A 14,052-nucleotide genomic window follows, 5' to 3' on the forward strand; every position below is an offset into this window, starting at 1 on the left:
ACGAGTAAACTCATTTCAAGTCCAAAACATTTTCTGTTTCCAACCTGCCTTATTCCTGAACTCTTTAGTGACTTCTCCAGTATTTTCATAAAAAAATAATTCAGCAGTTCAAGTTTTCTGAGTGAATGAACTCACTTTAATTCCCGCCTGTGGCATTATGGTGATGAGAACAGCCTGGGAAGACCAAGAGGGTCAGCAGCACAGTGTCTGGGTCCTTCTAAGACCATTAGTGATGTCTCAGTGTCAAAGAGCTTATACTGTATAAGTGAACACTCATCCTTTAGTTCCTTGAAACAAAGAAAAGTGCAGGCAGACATCTGCACTGTCTAGGCTACAGTAATATGTCTGTGATAAAGCACACCAGTTCACCATCAGGGGTGTGCCCCAGAGTCACAGATAGACGGTAAGCAAAAGTATTCATCCTAGGCTCCTCTCCTTGGGGACACTCTGGATATTCTGCAGGTTGGGGAGCAGGGAGGATTAAGGATCTCTGTGTGTTGACCATCCTGCACAGATGCTTTGATGAACACAAGACATTGAGAACAACCTACTGAGAGATCATAGGTTCTTTGCAAGAGAGGTGTTGGTAACCACAACTTTCTACTCAGCTGGCCATTATCAGAGAAGACATTAGCCGAATTCAAACACAGGGTGACCATCAGCAATTCTTACAACCCTGAGGTCTTGGAGATATACAAAGAAAAATCTGGAAAGGTTTTTGACTATAATTTCAGTGATAGTGCTGTTAGACATTATAAATCCCGGAGGCTACTTTAGAAGTGCTTTCTTTCCAAAAACCAAAATTTCATTTTTGAGGAATGAAGGGCTCAACAAATTTAAGCACTTTGCTTAAGCATCCACAACCATGTAGCATGCGCCGCGACATGTTTCCCCACATCTTCTCACTGAAGAATTTCCAATTCCATGCCGGATTCCTGTATTTTGGAAACGTTACATTTATTCACCAGTTTTGTGAAGCAGCCCTGTGAAATGAAACTATGAATTGGGTGAATGTACTAAATTTCAAAATATTTTAGCTTTACCATTGGTAAAAAGTTTATGTTATTTGGAATTACAAAAATCATAGATCTATCTATGTGAGATTTGTTGCTGGAAAAGTATCACATCACTCTTTCCTGAGCTTAATCCTGGCTTCCAGACCTTCTCTGCAGGTGAAATGTATATCTGCCGCTTGATTTGGGCCCTGGCGGCAGGGCCTGGCTTGAATTCATTTTCACTGACTGCAGCTCGGATCCTTCTCAGTTACTTGTCTCTCTGCCCTCATGTCAGTTTAACACACCAAACTGTACACATATATTCTGGTTTTCCACATTCTGATAACTAAACATTTTTAGTACACTTCCTAGTGACCAGAAAAGTCAGGTTTTAGATTTTTTTTCTGAAATAAATGTCATCTCTTTTCCCTGAAAGGCATCGGGTTTGATAGCAATCTTTCTCTTCATCCCTGAGGGACACATCATCATTTCTGTTTTAGGGGGTGGGGAAGGAAAAATAAGAAACCTTGTATTTTATTTGAAGTACTTCTTAAAATTCTTTAAACATTAATAAAACTACCTGCATTTTCAATCTACAGAGTTCCAGCACTCATGTCCGTACTTGGAAAACACGTTGATTACAGGGACAATACAATTTGCAAACTTTCTTTTTTCATTAAACACTTGTTAAAAAAATAAGATAGCAGGCCCCCAATGGAGTTGATTATGCTGCACCCCACATCGCCAAACCAAGATTTAAGAATGGTTTTGGCTCTCCCAGAAGTGGAATCTTCAGATAGTTGATTGATCAGGAATCACCTGATCATCTGCCCGATTAGGTCCCTGCGGTCCCCTAAAGAAAGGGAGCTTGCAGTCAGCAACCTGCCTTTTTAGCCATCACAGCTTCCTTGTCCCTGCTTTCTTATGTCTATAAAAGTCTTTCATTTGGGACAGCTCCCTGGAGCTCCTTGATATCTGCAAGATGGAATGCAGACACATTTGAATCGATTTTTGCTCAAATGAACTCTTAAAATATTTAATATGCCTCAGTTTCTCTTTTAACACACTATACCTTTCCACACTATACATAATATTTTTATTTTATTAAATCAACTCAGGTTCCTGTTCATACTCTCCATGCATTTTGAAAGCCAAAGCACCATTAGTGATTGTTGACTTCATCCATTTGATCACATTTTGTTGGGTGAGGCAGACAGGGCGAGTGTGGACATTGACTGCAGGGTGGGCTGGTGGAAGAAGGAGGGGTGAAAGTTTGTAGGCAGAGAAAGCAGCATTCTGAAGTCATGCATGAAAACAACAGAAAATATGGCTCTTTCAAACAAAAGGGTTGGATGTGTGTGGCTGAAACTCAGATGAGGGGAGATTCTGGCTGGTCTGGAAAGTCTGTTAGGAGAAACGTGATACTACATGAGGTGGGTGGAGGGGAGTTTTGACATTTATCCAGAGAAGAGTGAGAGCCCAGATCAGTCCTAGAGGGAGGCCCAGGAAGCCCAGGATGCCTGGAATGTGGAGGACAGAGGTAAGGAACCAGGACTCACAGCCAGAGCTCCTGCTGGGAGTCTCCTGCAGGAATCCACAATCCAAGCCTGGGGTGATGGGCCACAGAGAAGAAGAAGTGAAGTAGGCAGATCCAGGACATGGTTAGGAGGGAATATTGACCACGCATTTGGTCACTTAGGGGCAGAGGGTGAAAGAAATGAAGGGGGAAGATTAGTCTCATGCTTGGACAATAGCATGGTGACTAAGGAGTCTGACCCCAGGCCAGAATCTCTTGTGTCATGGCTAAGGCCTGGCTTGGCAGGCCTCCTGGGGGGGAAGCTCCCTTCTGCACAACACGATCAGACTCTCCGACCCCTCACCCCCAGCCAGGTTCCTACCTATACACCTGCATTACTCACCTAGGTGCCTCCTGATCAGGCTGTGTCTCCTCTGACTTGGTACCTCCATCCCTTATCCTCTCTTCTCCTCCCACCGCTGATGTATCTGTGAGGATTGAAGAGGCTCAGGATAGGGGCTAGAAGGAAGTCCCTGACCCCAGAGCTGAATCTTTAAGAACAAAGATTGCTGGCTAGAAGGCCTGGAGAGAGAAATGGTGTGTGATCAGGGAGCTCTGAATTGACAAACGAGGCAGTAGCAATGGGAATGAGGAACAGGGAGATCATAGGGCCTCCCTCCTGATCATGAGCTATGCAGAGAGGGAAACGAATTCTTATTTAGGTAATAGCACCGTGATTAGATTTCAGTTTTTTCAAATATTCATTATTCATCACATTGGATTTTATTTTGGGAAGGGTTCATTTTGTTTTCTAGATTTTAATATAGAACCTTTTAAGGTTTACCTTTTATTTCAGTTATTATAACAGAATGCTATGGTCTGATCGTGTATGTCCCTGTGCCCCCCCAATTCGTGAAATCCTAAGCCCCAATATGATGATATTAGGAGGTGGGGCCTTTGGAGGTGATCAGGTCAAGAGGGCTCTTTTATAAAAGAGGTCCCAGAGAGTTGGGATTGCTTCTTTTCTCTTGAGAGCCCTGACTAATACAGATTTAGGTACTGGGAGTGGCTGTAGAGGAACAGAATCTTGAGGTACATTTTCTGAATAGGTTTTGTGGTTTCTGGAATTGACTTTCAACTCAGATTAGAATTAAAGACACGAATGTCTCTATTTCCAATAGTAAAAGGAGCACCGATAGTCCATGGTATGAACTGACAATAGAGATACACAAAATATCACCAATGGATACTCTTAATCAAACACCTATAAGAAACAAGGATCTGAGTGACCCTGTATATGATACTTTTAAACATTTTTGTCAAACTAATGGGTACAAGGAAATTGACTGGTTGTTTCTAATGCCACTGGACAAAGTAAGGAACAGAAAAGAAAGGATGAGATTCACATTCCCAGCTCAAGCCCCATGTACATGATCTGAAAGCTTCTATGTCTGCCCTGAAAGAGACCCATTCTGTAACCCCTGGATAGAGATTACTGAAGACCAAACCCAGAATCTCATACTGGCAAAGGCTCATTTACAAGGCTTATTGAATTCTTAGCCTCAAGTGAGGGCGTTGGTTGGAAAAAAATGGGATCCTGAAGTTGGAATGGGGACATGTGGGAAGACCCAGATGAAACTGGAAACATTAAGCCCCTACATTCTGATGCATCTCCTTTGTCATTAGAAGCAGATTCTCCTCCATCACTTGAGGGTATTAACTCTGCATTGTCTGGGGAAACTATAGTGTCCTCCACTGAGGCAGTTGCCTTGCAAGATAATGTTGCTTTCCCTCAGAATCCAACCCTACCATCCCTCTTTGCTTCTAAATCTGCAGCATGACTAAGTCTCAGCAGTATTCTAAAGGTGAGGTACGAAGTACAACCCATAAGGAGGAACTACTTAAATTTACTAATTTATACAGGCAGAAGTCTCAGGAATAAGTGTGAGAATAGATATGAAATGTGTGGGATAATGATGGAAGGGACATAAAACTGGATCAGGTCAAATTTACCAATATGGGCCTATGTAGGAGAGATTCTGTACTTAATGTAGCAGCTTGGAGATTCAGAAAGGCTCTAATGGTTGGTTGGTTGGTTGGTTGGTTGATTGGTTGGTTGGTTGGTTGATTGGTTGGTTGGTTGGTTGGCTGAAATGTAAACCAAACAGATCACTAATATGGCACTGTGAGGTAATAGAAAATATATGGTTAACCCTTGAACAACGCGGATTTGAACTGTGAGGGTCAGACTTTTCTGATTGCTGCTTGGCTCTACTGTCCATCACAGGGACCACGCCCACTTTGTGTTTGGTAGTTGAGTGCCACCACTTGGTCTCTGCCACCTCAGGATCCAATTACTCCCATTGCATTTAGGATTCCCAATTCAGTGGCTGCAGTTTCCACTGGAAGATCTGACCTACAAAGAACAGCAATCGCAGAGCTCTTTAGAGATGCTGAGGCTCCACGCATGAATTCATTTCTCACAGTTATGGTGAAAACTTGTTCCCTAGGTCCTCCCATGTAGGTCTGAGGTCTTAAATGACAAATCCATTCTAACATTCCAATCTCCCTAAGCCTTTGAATGCATTCCTCTACGGTAGACCAAGGCAAGTTTGGCATTTCTAACTTACTCACCATAGGCCATTCTGCCTCCCTCCCCCAGCCCCTGCCACACACACACACACACACACACACACACACACACACACATTTGTCTAAAGAAGGCTGAGGGGATGGAAATTGAGTTAATAATTGATCATGCCTACATGAGAAAACTTCCATAGAAATCCCTATAGAATGGTGTTTAGAGAGCTTCCAGGTTGTGAACACATCCACACCAGGAGGGTTATGGGCCCCAATTCCACAGGGATAGAAGTTCCTGCACTTGGGACCCTCCCAGACCTCACCCTATGTATCTCTTCATCTGGATATTTATCTGTATCTTTGCCATATCCTTTAATATACTGGGAAATGTGTTTCCCTAAGTTCTGTTAGCTGCTCTAGCAAATGACTGAATCCAGGGGAGGAGGTCATGGGAACCTCCAATTCGTAGTCAAGTCAGACAGAAGTTGTGGGTAACCTGGGGACTCACTACTTACATTTGGTGTCTGAAATTAGGCGACAGTCTTGTGGGACTGAGCCCTTAACCTGTGGCATCTGACACTATTTCCGGGTAGAGAGTATTAGAATTGAGTTAAACTGTAAGACATCCAGCTGGTATCACAGAGAATTGCTTGGTGTGGGGAAAGAAGACCACACAGCTGGTGACCAGAAGTTTCAGAAGTCTGATGAGTGTGGTATAATATAAGAGTAAAGGAGAAACAGAATGGGAGACTGAGATTTTTTTCCTAACACAGACACCATTCCTCAGGGTGATAGCCAACTACTTGGTGGTAGATAGATTGCATTGGAACACTTCCATCATGGAGCAGGCAGCATGTTGTTCTTACTGGAATAGACACACTCACTTTGGATAGAGATTTGCCTCCTGCACACAGTGCTTCTGTGTAAACTACCATCTATGTACTACATTCATGCACCCACAGAATGCCTTATCCACTATCATGATATTCCATACAGTATAGATTCTGATGAAGGAAGTCACTACACAGCAAGTGAGCCCATGCTTATGGAGCTAACTGGTCTTACCATGTTCCCCACCATCCTGAAGCAACCACCTTAATAGAATGATGGAGACTCAGTTAAAGAGCCACCTAGGTGCCAATACCTTGCAGGGCAGGGGCAAGGTTTCCCAGGAGACTGTATACTTTGAATCAGCGTACAACATACTGTGCTGTTTCTCTCACACCCAGGATTCCCAGGTCCAGAAATCAAGGGGTGGAAATGGGAGTGGCATCATTCACTACTACCCCCTGGTAACCCACCAGCAAAATATTGGCTTCCTGTTCCTGTGATCTTATACTCTGATGGCCCAGAGGTCTTAGTTCCAAAGGGAAGCCTGATTTCACCAGGAGACACATTGATTTTATTAAGCTAGAAGATAAGATTCTCACCCGGCCATTTTGTACTCCTCATGCATCTGAATCAACAGACGAAGAAAGGAGTTCCCGTGCTGGTTGTGGTATTGATCTTGACCTCCATGGGAAAATTGGAGCGCTACTCCACAATGCCGGTAAGGAAGCATGTGCCTGGGATGCAGGAGATCCCCTAGGGTGTCTCAGTGTTACCAGGCCCTGTGATTAAGATCAATGGAAATCTACAAGAAATCAGTGCAAGCAGGACTACTAATGGCCTGGTCCCGTCAAGAATTAAGTTAGGGTCGCTGAAACATGGCCCCAAACCAAGGTCAGCTGAGGTGCTTGCAGAGGGCAAAGGAAGTATAGGATGGGTAGTAGAGGAAGGTAGTTATGAATGCCAGCTATGGCCATGTGACCAGTTACAGAAACAAGGAGTGTTTCTTACTATTATATATATATATATATATATATATATATATATATGTATGTATGTATATGTGTGTATTTGTACATACACACACACAAAATCTTTGTTTTCTTCCCTGTTATCCTCTTATCATATGACATAAGATGTGTTGACTTAGTATCAGAATGTCATCATATTTAAGTTTGGTTAACTTTATATCCTAATATATAAGTTATGGATATCAAGAGAACTAAATGTCAGCCAGAGACTCTCCACCCCTCTCCTACAGAAAAGATTATTGTGTTTTGGTTATGCTCTACAGTTGTTTATATTAGGTGGAAGTATGATCTTATCATGGTCTTTATTTGGAGATTAAGTCTAGTTTAAGGAGATGAAGATGGATGCCAAATTGACAGGGGGTAGACTTGTGATGGTTAATTTTATGTGTCAATTTGGAGGGTGTTTTTGGATGAGATTAACATTTAAATTGGTGAGTTTGAATAAACAGATAACCCTCTATAATGTGGTCATATGTATTCAATGTATTCAATCAGCTGAAAGTCTGAACAGAATAAAATGACCAGCCTACCTGAGCAAGAGGGAATCCTCCATCAGATGGCCTTTGGACTTGAGCTGCACCATACTTCCTCCTGGGTCTCCAGCAGACTGGCCCACACTGCCGGTTTTGGATTTACCAGCCTCTATTATTGCCTAAGCCAATTACGTATAGTAAATCTCTTTCTATATATGCACACGCATCATATTGCTTCTGTTTCTCTGGGGAAACCAAACTAATACACCACATCACATCTGTTTAATTAGCATCTCCCAGAGTACCTCCCAGTTAGAATGCTTTAAAAACTCTCCATTTGAAGTCAAAACCCAAAAAAACAAATAATCCGATTTAAAAAATGGGCAGAAAATGTGAATAGACATTTCTCCAAAGAAGACATCCAGATAGACAACAGACGCATGAAAACATGTTCAACATCACTGATCATCAGGGAAATGCAAATCAAAACTACAATGAGATATCACTTTACACCTGTCAGAATGGGAAAAATCAAGAACACAAGAAATAACAAGTGTGGGCAAGGATGTGGAGGAAAAGGAATCCTCATGTACTCGTGGTGGGAATGCAAACTGGTACAGCCACTCTGGAAAAAAGTATGGAGGTTCCTCAGAAAAATAAAAATAGAACTACCCTGTGATCCAGTAATCATACTACTGGATAATTATCCCCCAAAACACAAAACACTAATTCAAAGGGATACATGCACTCCTATGCTTATTGCAGCCTCATTTATAATACCCAAATTATAGAAGCAGCCCAAGTATCCATCCATAGATGAATGGATAAAAAAGGTGTGGTGTGTATATATATATATATATATATATATAGGAATATTATTCAGCCATAAAAAAGAATGAAATCTTGCTATTCGCAATGATATGGATGGATCTAGAGAGTATTATGCTAAGCAAAATAAATCAATCAGAGAAAGACAAATATCATATTGTCTCACTCATCTGTGGAATTTAAGAAACAAAGTAACTGAGCAGAAGAAAAAAAAAGAGAGAAAAACAAACCAAGAAACAGACTTTTAACTATAGAGAACAAACAGATGGTTACCAGACGGGAGTTGGGGTGAGAGAGGATGGGGGAAACAGGTGATGGGGATTCAGTACACTTATCATAATGAAAAAAACTTTATCTTTTCAAACAGATAAAAAATAAAAATGAAAAAATCTCCATTTGCTTCTAGTATATAGATGAATTTTTAAATTTCCGAATTTTAACCTTATAATTCAAATATGTTACAGCTTCAGAGACTAAAACCTTTATTTTCAAACCAAAAGAACAGAAAATTTTCTCAGGCGCTTAATTCTTCTGTTAAATTCTTGTAGTGATAGTAAGAGAAAAAGCCTAGGTTGGTTAAATAAAATTAAACAAAGCCAGGTTCCTGCTAATTGGAATGCTGCTTTCATAAATGCCAAGTGTTGAAATCTATGATTGCAGACTTTTTGTGTTTGTATTTGTGTGTGTGCATATATAAGCATGTACATATGCATGTGTGTGTTCTTGCATGTACGCGTGCACATGATTATGATTAATGACACTTAAGATTAGCTAAATATGATACTGGGCATCATGATTTTAGATTTTTCAAATTTGAAATGTGTCAAAATAGTCGTGTTAAATTCAATTTTATCTGATAAAAACACTTTTGCTTTTTTATGTATAATGTCAGGAAAGGGAACTTTATTTTTGATCCATAATTGATAAAGCGGGAATATTAATGGTAGAAGAAAGTCTTAAATATTAGACCCTCAACTCAGGTAATAAAGCTCTTGCTTAAATAGCATAGGGTTCATTTCCATCTGAGGTGACTTGTCCCTGAACCAATACTGTGACCTGACCCAAATATTAACACCATGTCTAAAAAACTTGCATTTGTCTTACTTCAAGATGAAAAATGCAGAAAGAAGGACACTTTTTCCTTATTGGTTGTCTAATGAAGAATGGAACAGTAAATAATAAATAATAAGCGTTACATTTTCTTTTTAATTAAAATTTTTGTAGAAGTCATTACTGGATTGTGTTAGAGATCAAATCAATCTAGATTAAGTAAAGCTCTTTATGGATTGTGGGTAAAATCTGATAGTTACAGCTTTAATTCTATATTGAAATAATAGAGTCCTTTAAATATTAAAAGTATTTGAAAGGGACAGAATCTCCTTCAACTTTGCAGGGTCTCACTTCGGTGGATGTGTATCAGTGTGCACTCTGTGCTGGTTACACATCTGACATTTCACATGCTTTACTATTTATCATGGTCACTTAGGGAAGTCAGTAAAAAGACCCAGAAAGAACCTAAATCTGTGGTTTCTAAAACAGTGGACTTTTCACACAATATTGATATTAGGAGGAAATCATGAGAAAAATAGTAACCAGCAAACTGTAAAAGTAAACTGGACTTCAGGAAACTGGGAATACAGAACGTGGCTACCTTTTATTCTGTAACATCACCAGGTGGGGGCGTATTCGAGACGCAGGTTGAATGGAACTATAACCTACTAGAACTACAGCAAATTGCTTTATCTGACTAATTGAGGCATAAATAATTATAATGATCAGTCTTGTAGAAAATAAAAAGAAGACTCATTAAAGCCAGGGGGTGAACAGGAGTGCGATGTTAACTTGGTTAACGTTCCTCGACCCATATTGATTTTTAAATTGCCATTCTTGAAGGTCAAAGTTTAAGAATCCAGAGAAACTTGGCAGAGTACTCAGTATCTACATTCTGCAATGAACAAGCTCAAGTCTCTTAAATAAAGTAGACTTTTGTGTATGGAGGTGGCCTACAGAGGTGGAATGGGTAAGTAGTAAGTTCTTTACAATCCCTGAAGGAAAAGAGGCTTGGCACCAAACTGAAGCAAAGCACCCCAGTTATTGAAGGTAACACACATCAACTCTCTGAATCAGACTTCGTCTTGATTTGGGGACTAGAATTCCATCAGGGAGCAATAGCCTTTATCGGAAACATTCCGGGTTGGTGACGGTCCTATCAAAGGTGACACTTAGAGATATTGCACTTTGGGAGGATGAATGTTCATGTTTTCTTTGGGTTACTTTGATAAGAAGCAATGAGCTGATGCTGGGTCATCTAAGAAGGGCCAGGAGGAGAAGGAGGAAGTTCTGGGTCCTGTACAAAATTGATTTTCTTACTTCTTATTTTCTAACTTTGCCTTGGCCTGAAGATGCTACAATCATAGCATGGAAATTAGAATCATCTGTTGACAGAACAGTGAACTGGTCAGAGCTTACCAACAAAAATAGGGAATAATGTATTTTAGAACTTGCCTCAGATCATGGGAAAATTCACATAAAATGCTTACTTTTCTTGACAGAGATATGTATCGTGTTTTACATAACTTGGCTGTATTTCCTAACATTTTCTTTTCTGTGATCCTATTTTTCATTAGTGCAGCCATAGAGTATATTCCAATTGTAAAGTCCACTTTACCCAGGAGATGCTCTGGAAAGGAGCTTAAAGATGGATAAGTGCTTATCACAAGATGCCTGATGATGCTTTCTAATTAAAAAAATTTTTTTTCAGTGACTCATCATTCAAGGAGTTTAGAAATGTGAAAAAGCAAAACTTGAACTTCTGGGTGAGGAAAAACAAATAGGCCATTATGTTGTTATGTGGATTCATGTTTATGAAGGAAGAAGTCCCTACTTGTCTGCTAATTTTTCCGGTATACTAATCAAAGGTATAAATAGTTGGCATATTTTGGCAACTGCTATGAGCAGAATAGTAATATTACTATTACTATTTGATTATTACATTTTAGTTTTTACTAAAGAGGTTGAAATCTATCTTGAGAACTTCCATCTGTACCAAGATGTTAGGAAGGTGGTATAAGAAACAAATGCCTTATTATTAGCATAGAAACAGAAGAGCAATCAAGTACTCAGAACAAAGCCTGGCACAGAGTGAATACTTAAAAAAAAATTGCATTCATAATTATATGCATTTCAAATGGTTGTTTTGGCTTTTCTTGGACTGTTTTAGATGAGATCCTGGCAAGAAGCCAGCCAAAGTCACAGGCTTTCTGGGTTTCAAATGGCCAAATACTGGATTTTGATCTCTAGGCAGGTTGACACCAATGTCAACTAACTAAATGAATGCAAGAGCTAGTTTGAACCCGTTTTTATGGTCTCTATTGTGGGTAGTCATTACCCATCTGATTATATGTCCCGCTCATTATCTAAAATAGGCTACTCCAAACATTCTCAATTCCTAGAAGAAAAAACAGGAAGGTAATCTCCTTGACATGGGTCTTGGCAATGAATTTTTTGATTTAATACCGAAAGCAAAGTCTACAAAGGCAAAAAATAAACAAGTAGAACTACATCAAACTAAAAAGTTTCTGTACAGTAAAAGAAACCATCAACAAAATGAAAAAGCAACCTATGGAATGAAAGAAAAATTTTGCAAAGTATATATCTGATAAAGGGTTAATATCATATATATAAATATATATATACACACACATATATATGTATATATATATAAACTCATACAGTGTAATAGAAAAAATCCAATTATAAAAATGTGCAGAATCATTGAAAAGGTATTTTTCCAAAGAAGACATAGAAATGGCCAACAGACACATGAAAAGTTATTCAACTAATCCTCAGGGAAATGCAAACCAAAATCACAATGAGATATGACCTTAAACCTGTTATGATGCTATATCAAAAAGACAAGAAATAATAAGTGTTGGTGAGGATGTGGAGAAAAGCCAACCTTTGTGCACTGTTGGTGGGAATGCACACTGGTGCAGCCACTGTGGGAAACAGTATAGAGGATCCTCAAAAAATAAAAAGTAGCACTACCATATGATCCAGCAATTCCACTGCATACTTATCCAAATGAAATATAATCATAATTGCAAAAAGATCTGTACCCCATATTTATCATAGCATTATTTATAATAGCCAGGTCGTAGAAACAACCTAAGTGTTCCTTGTATTCCTCGGTGATGGATGAATGGATAAAGAAAATGTAATTATATATATCCATATGGATATATTATATATTATGTATACATATATATATTATATGGTTTATATATATAATGTATACATATATATATTATATGGTGTGTGTGTGTGTGTGTATATATACATATATATATATATGTATGTTTATCTAGAGAACCTTGAGAGCATTACTCCAAGTGAAATAAGTCAGGCAGAGAAAGACAAATACTGTGAGATCTCACTTGTATGTAGAATCTGAAAAACGAAACAAAACAAAACAAAATAACTACTGAACTCATAGGTACAGAGAACAGATTCCTAGTTGCTAGAGGTGGTCGTTGGGAGGTGGGCGAATCGGAAGAAAGTGGTCGTAAGATACACACTTTCAGTTATAAGATAAATAAGTCCTGGGTAGGAATGCACAGCTGTGACTATAGTTAACAATACTCTATTGTAGGGGTGGAAGATGCTAAAAGAGTAGATCTTAAAAGTGTTCATCACAATAAAGAATTGTCAATATGTGTGGTAATGTATTTTGTTATTTTGCAACTCTTATTTTGTTAATCATTTTATAATACATAAATATATCAAATCCTTGTTTTAGACCTTAAACTTATTCAATGTCAATTATATCTCAATTTAATAAAAGACAAATGATGAGTGTCTGGGTGGCTCAGTCAGGTTAAGCCTCTGCCTTCGGCTCAGGTCATGGTTTCAGGGTCCTGGGATCAAGCCCCACATCGGGCTCCCTGCTCAGTGGGGAGTCTGTTTCTCTCTCTACCTGCTTGTGCTCTCTCTTTCTCTTTCAAATAAATAAATAAAATCTTAAAAAAAAATACAAATGAGAAACACAAATGTGTAAATAGTTGTTATTATCCAATAAAGAAAAGCATACTAATTCATTGAAAGAGAAACATTTTTTCCTACATGAAATTCTAAAAAAAAAAAAAATGTGTATGACTTTTCATGTAAAACATGTTGAATACTGTAAAAAGCAGTACCATCAAAAGTAGTTTTTAAAAGATGATTTCACATGGACATATCTTTTTTTCTTCATGGCTCTGTTCACAGCTTAGACTTATTACAGCAAAAGGGAAAAGAAGGAAATGGAAAACACGCATGGGGTGAAGCCCAGAGGACACGAGGAGCAAGTTTCCAAGAGTCCTTGTCCAGGGGAGTCACAGAAAATGCACATAGTCCCCCAGCAACAGACCGTCTGTGTTCAGCATTGTCTACCAGTTCTTTAGAGAGAGACTCAGTGTCTAAGATTGGTACTGGGGACTGCTCACTCTCTGCCTAGTATACCTCTCGTTCCCAGAAGAAAGGCAGATTTTCAGCATAAACTATATTGTCTGCACAAACAATTTAGATACAGTGAGCCACTCATCATTTAGAGAAAATTTTACATCAGTGTGGGAAAAAGCGTATCACTCCAATTTCCGTACATCAGACAAGGGCCCTGCTGGCAATTAAGACTTTGTAAGGATAACGGTCTCAAGCCTGCTATGTTAACTCTTCTCTGCACAGATTCCATTAAAATAATGCACTAATGACCCACTAAATTGAAAAAAGAAGTGTCAAGTTTTGGTCAATGAGAGAGGCGG

At 39.1% G+C, this 14,052-nt stretch overlaps 1 long non-coding RNA gene across 2 annotated transcripts in view; it reads right to left on the reverse strand.

The window, feature by feature from the left end:
* Positions 1-2,121: 2,121 nt before the first annotated feature.
* Positions 2,122-14,052, reverse strand: part of LOC118527311 (uncharacterized) — a 79,448-nt gene continuing 67,517 nt past the window's right edge. The window contains exons 2-5 of one of the 2 annotated variants that reach the window (XR_013442972.1): positions 7,484-7,605; positions 4,812-4,927; positions 2,915-2,999; positions 2,122-2,242 (exon numbers count right to left, since the gene is read on the reverse strand). This is a non-coding gene — a long non-coding RNA (uncharacterized LOC118527311). The remainder of the gene's footprint in view (positions 2,243-2,914; positions 3,000-4,811; positions 4,928-7,483; positions 7,606-14,052) is intronic. The other variant, XR_013442973.1, reaches the window with a different exon arrangement.

The sequence above is a fragment of the Halichoerus grypus genome, chromosome 12 (assembly GCF_964656455.1).
Source record: "Halichoerus grypus chromosome 12, mHalGry1.hap1.1, whole genome shotgun sequence".
NCBI classification, from domain to species: domain Eukaryota; kingdom Metazoa; phylum Chordata; class Mammalia; order Carnivora; family Phocidae; genus Halichoerus; species Halichoerus grypus.